The sequence below is a fragment of the Anarrhichthys ocellatus genome, unplaced genomic scaffold, assembly GCF_004355925.1.
Source record: "Anarrhichthys ocellatus isolate YVR2014 unplaced genomic scaffold, GSC_Weel_1.0 scaffold8, whole genome shotgun sequence".
In the NCBI taxonomy this organism is placed as follows: domain Eukaryota; kingdom Metazoa; phylum Chordata; class Actinopteri; order Perciformes; family Anarhichadidae; genus Anarrhichthys; species Anarrhichthys ocellatus.
The window spans coordinates 11366318-11372250 of record NW_022280038.1 but is presented as its reverse complement, the minus strand read 5'-3'; the positions used below and the strand labels follow the sequence as shown (position 1 = coordinate 11372250).

General features: G+C 38.8%; 1 protein-coding gene across 5 annotated transcripts in view; it reads left to right on the top strand.

The window, feature by feature from the left end:
* LOC116384020 (multiple epidermal growth factor-like domains protein 11) overlaps positions 1 to 5933 on the top strand; it is a 125649-nt gene that overhangs the window by 32357 nt on the left and 87359 nt on the right. For all 5 annotated transcript variants that reach the window (XM_031848294.1, XM_031848292.1, XM_031848296.1 and 2 more), the window contains exon 2: positions 1629 to 1725. The gene's annotated coding sequence lies outside the window, so the exon portion shown is untranslated. The remainder of the gene's footprint in view (positions 1 to 1628; positions 1726 to 5933) is intronic.

Genomic DNA, 5933 nt, shown 5'->3' with positions numbered 1-5933 from the left:
AGGTATACTGTATATTGTACTTTATACTGTACTACATCTCAGAGGTATACTGTATATTGTACTTTTTATAGGTTAAAACTCTATAAACTATTTTCTTTACGAAACACATGAGTAGGTGTCTCTAAGCTAGCAGATGTTAATATATAATATAGAGAGAGTTCTATACGTCGTACTGTAACACAGAAATGAATAAATCAGTTATTTTTGAGCATTTTGAGATCAAATTTGCTGTTGCGCTCATACGATGATGACGTTTTCTAACCGGTAGATTCCGTATGATTCCTGTCCAAGAAGCAGATTATCTAAATGAACTCCTCTTCTCATGAGATAAATCTTCTCTAAGCCGACATGTAAAGAGTAAATAGGATGACTCTGCTCTAAGAAACGGGCGTTTAGTACAATCTGAGAGCACTGATCTGATTATTTCATTCCAATAGTTTTATTTCAGATCCTTTTTGTTTCACCAGTGCTGGTTAATAGCATCATCCCCTCTTCCCCAATGAACTCATGAGACCAGTGTCTGTGCCACGTCTTGGTGAGCGCTGTCTAAGCTCAGAGACAATCATCAGGGCCCGCGGAAATAATGTCTGACCAACAATAACTGTGTTTTTATTGATTTCTCTGTCGCTGTGAGTTGCTGCTTATGAGAAACAGAGAACAGCCGTGCGTTCACACGAGCAGGCGGTGGTGATAAAATATGGCTGAGCTCAGGTAAAAAAACAATGCTGACTGAACGCGTGATACTTGTGAATTATCTCTCATTTAATCCTCAGGAATATCAGATGGAAGCTCCTACCTCAATGTGCTGAATTGGATGAATTTTAGGAAGTGAATTCTCTGCAGTTTTGTGGTCCTCCGGTGTGTTTAACTAGAAGGTGATGATTAAGACGTTGTTGGGGAAACTTAACTTCAGAAATGTACCTGCCCCTATACACAGTGTTTTATTTATGAGTGGTTTTCAAATAACAGCAAAGACCAAAGTTAATTGTCAGGTTTAATCTAGACTTAAATGAATTAATCTGGAGTTTTGTCCACATCCTCTAACTCCACCCAACTACAGTGAACTCATGTGTCCTGGATCATTTAAATGATCGCTCGGTCGTCTTCACTCGCCGTCGTTTTGACACAAAGTGCTCTCTGAAATATTAAACTTAAAAGTTATGAATCTGCTCTTTTCTTCAATAATAATTTTTGAACAGAGAAAAAAACTGTATCATTCAGACATCAAATGTTTTATTTACATTTGAAAAAGTTTTGGCAGCAAAAGAAGAAGAATGAAAAGATTCATTCAGTCGATGTCTCACAGTTTTATACGACAGGAGGGAACGCTGTTGAACTTGGATGTTGAATTAGTTTCCAGTCATGTGTAGGCTGCTTTTATTGTGAAACTCTTGATGCTGACACAGGAAGCTGTTCCCGTTGAAATCTAAACTTCCAGTTTCTTTAACCAACGACTGCTGCTTTCTTCTCTTCTTGTCTAACTGTTGCTCAGAGGAACTTTGTCTCTTTCACTTCTCCGTCTGGTTGAACCATCGAGCAGCGTTTTGTTCTCCATGTACTAAAATGAAGAACATCTAATATGTGGTCTTGTCACATTACCATATATTTGTTCTCTGTGTTCTACTCAGGCATCCTGAGGTCCAGCCCCAACAGTGGCATCCTCTCGGGGTCTTCTTCTTGTGCTAGAGTTCAGATCACCATTCATCACACTCACCGCTGCTCAAGGTAAGACACCCCTCAGCTTCTTCTGACTTAATGTTCTTTTAGTTTGGTAAACAGTGCAGATGTTTACGAAGCTCTGCCCGGTTAATCTCACATTTAACCTTTTTAACAGGAATGATTTCAGCTTTGTGGATCGTACCGACTCTATACCGTCCCATACAGTATCTAAACCTACGTTCTTCTCAATCCCACCATCATTATTCAATTTACAACTGTGCTCCTGTAGTGACTCACTAAACATAGTACAGCCAAAGCAGTCTGGTCCCAACATGTGTTTTCATGCACATTTTGAACTATTGCACTAGAAAATACTGTATGGAAACGGCAAATGTCAATCCCAAGGAAAGTGTTTACTATTAAAACTTGCCCAAAAATCTCCATTCTTGTCTTGTGGATGGTTAGGTGGCCGAGGTGGCTCATCTTCCACTCTGTTTACTGGTTGTCTACAGCCATGCGTAGTGACCCTAGCCCTACTGTAACCGAGATTATATGCTCCAAATCAGTTCATCTTCCACCTGCAGTCGGAGCTCCGGAGGGAGGAGGAGAGCTCAGCTCCCGGCAGCAGCGTCTCCTCCTCCTCCTCTTCCAGTATAGGAAGGGAAGTGAGGCACAGGAGAACCAGAACCAGGACTGAGAGGAGCAGACTGTCAGACCCTGCTGCAGTAACATGAGAGGTTTTCTAAAGGGACTCTGGTGCTCAGAGACACTACAGCTTTAGTCCACAGGGGGCGACAGAATCAACACAATATGAAAGCTCCTTATCGTCAATTTCAAGGGGCCCAATACGAGATCTGCTGCTATAATCATTTAGAGTGTTGTATATCATAAAGTCTGAGGTATTCTCAAACTCCACCAGTGACACTGACTTTCATCGGCAGCCATATTACTCTTGCTGGGTATACATATTGTCAGTCAAGATTCATATTCAACCTTTGAAACAAAATGAAACAAGACGCCTTGTACAGAATGAAGACAGTGGTCTTCTTCCAGAAGACACCATGGTGCAGTCAACCTCCATGTGTGTCCTCGACTGTGGAGATGTTCTGTGTCGTCACGCTGCTCCATCTCATCATGGTTCTCAGCGTCACACGTTTGTATGGACCTCCTGACATCATCTCATGTTATTCATTTACAAAGCTCTGCTGTTGAAGCACCCAAACTACCTCACGTCTAATCTCTCACTTCAATCTATAGCTTCAGTACACAAGTGATCACATGACCGTAGATGTCCTCAAATAACAGAGCTGGTTTCAGGTGCGATGCACCTTCTAAATGGAATAAACCTGTGAACTCTTGCATTCCTCTTGGAGATTCTGACACTTTATCTGATGTTCTTTTTGTTTTTAATTCCTTGTTTATTGTGTCAAAGAGAATCTCAATGAGACTACCTGATTAAATATAGATCACATAAAAACATTTAATAAAGCTGCATTTTGTGTCTCCAGGTGATGTTTTTAGTTCCCGACCTACATAGTCCTCCTAACGCAAATTACATTTTTATATTAATCTGTATCCTCGACTAAACCGAACTCTCTTTCTTCAATATGTGATCATTATCCTCGTCCACGTCACACCTGACTCATCGTCACTATGGATTCAGTGCTGATTCACTGCCTCACCTTAAATCTACCCGTCTGCACACAGCAGACACCTGTAAGACAAAAACAAGCAAACATCCAGCTTGTCGGACTTCTCGGTGTCTCCTCATGGCCTCTCGCTCACATTACCGCTAACGAGAACACTCCATAATGTCACACCTTCACGGGGCAGTGTGGGTGGGAGAGTTTGGCTCGGTACCACCTCTGTCACTCAGAGCTTTATTCATCATCGCCATGATTTTCTTTTCCCCCCGGAGGCTGTCGGTGCTGTGCGCCTCTGAAATGGTCCAGATGTCGCTGTCATGTTGCCCACAGCTGCTCCAGGAAACATTCACTGTGCAAACATTTTAGAAGAAGTAGAAGCCTTAGTGGAGGTGTTCGTCCCGTCCTGCTAATCTTTTTTGTCAGAAATTTCCATCTGCATTGCCTTAAAATGTCCCCTTGCACGAGTCGCTGTAAACGCAGTGAGACGTGATATCAATAAAAATATCTAGGAAGCTAAAAACAAATTGCCATTTGAGGGCGTAAAAAAACATCTTTAGTAAAGAGTGATATTTCCCCGCCGCCACCTTCACTGTTGTATCAAACCTTTATGTAAACCAGCGAGTGATTTCTGTGGAAACCAGATTGGTTGTCAGACACACACAACCCCACATTGAGCTGTTGCTTGCAGAGACACACGTTTGCCGATTGGCATTCTCAGCGGTGCGTTCGTGGCCCTGCTATTTTATTTTGCACAAAGGAACCAGAGAGTTCAACTTTTTGCGGCGCTCTTTTTTCTCCTGCGGTGCGTTCAGACGCCCTCCCTTCTGCCTTCTTTTTGTCAGGACATTGCCCACCGGCAGAGACATCACCCGCTGATGTTTCTTTTTAAATTGCAGCTTGTAATTATTTTATTTCATTATTTTATTACATTGATTTTAATAATAAATGGTTCGCTCTGCGCCACCCTTGTGTATTACAGTAATTACATGTTTTCCTTCCATACTGGTTTCACACACACGCTGCCTAACTCGTTTCTTTCAACACGCTAACCCTTGTTGTTAAGAAACAAACTGCCAAGAGAGTTGAGGACGTTCACTTTTATTCAAGTCTTCATGAAAGTTTAGGGTTGTTAAAGACAAATGAATGAGTCCGTCCCGTGCCGATGCTTGAAGAGGAAGCTTTGTGTGAGCAGCTCAGGTCTCTGATTTCATTGGATACGGGTTGTGTGATGCAATGACATATAATTAAGTTAGATATTGAGAAATGTCTAACTTTATTTATTTACGATACTTCAGTAATTAATAATATAACAGATGAATATTCACACTTTTTTTCTTATTTGATCGTACACCAAAGAAAACATACTAATTAATCTTATCAAATGCTACACACTGTTCCTTTAAGTTATGTGACAAAACTACGGTATAATAAATCACCGTTACACCGTCTGATATCGGATGGGTTTACATCCAGGTAAACAGATGCTCTGATGGATCTATGTTGTTATTTAATCATGTTGTTCATTCTGTACATATATTGCTCTCCTTTGTTGCTCGCCTTTGTTGCTCTCCTTTGTTGCTCTCCCTGAGGTTTCTTCCTTTTTTTTAATATTTGAGTTTTTCCGTTTCCGATGCGAGGGTCCAAGGACAGAGAATGTCGTAGTTTTTGATTTGAGATATTGGGCTATACAAAATAAAATATAGTTAAAAATTGAAGGGTGCCTCGGTGCACATCGCCGAGGGCCATGGACCGAACGTCGACATTTAAGATAAGATAAGATAAGAACAGATAAGAACAGATAAGATAAGAACAGATAAGATAAGATAAAATAAGAACAGATAAGATAAGATAAGATAAGAACAGATAAGATAAGAACAGATAAGATAAGAACAGATAAGATAAGATAAAATAAGAACAGATAAGATAAGAACAAATAAGATAAGAACAGAACAGATAAGATAAGAACAGATAAGATAAGATAAAATAAGAACAGATAAAATAAGAACAGATAAGATAAGAACAGATAAGATAAGATAAGATAAGAACAGATAAGATAAAATAAGAACAGATAAGATAAGAACAGATAAGATAAAATAAGAACAGATAAGATAAGAACAGATAAGATAAGAACAGATAAGATAAGAACAGATAAGATAAGATAAAATAACAGATAAGATAAGAACAGATAAGATAAGAACAGATAAGATAAGCTAAGAACAGATAAGATAAGAACAGATAAGATAAGATAAAATAAGAACAGATAAGATAAGAACAGATAAAATAAGAACAGATAAGATAAGAACAGATAAGAACAGATAAGAACAGATAAGATAAGATAAAATAAGAACAGATAACAACAGATAAAATAAGAACAGATAAGATAAGAACAGATAAGAACAGATAAGATAAGAACAGATAAGATAAAATAAGAACAGATAAGAACAGATAAGATAAGAACAGATAAGATAAGAACAGATAAGAACAGATAAAATAAGAACAGATAAGAACAGATAAGAACAGATAAGATAAGATAAAATAAGATAAGAACAGATAAGATAAGATAAAATAAGAACAGATAAGAACAAATAAGATAAGAACAGAACAGATAAGATAAGAACAGATAAGATA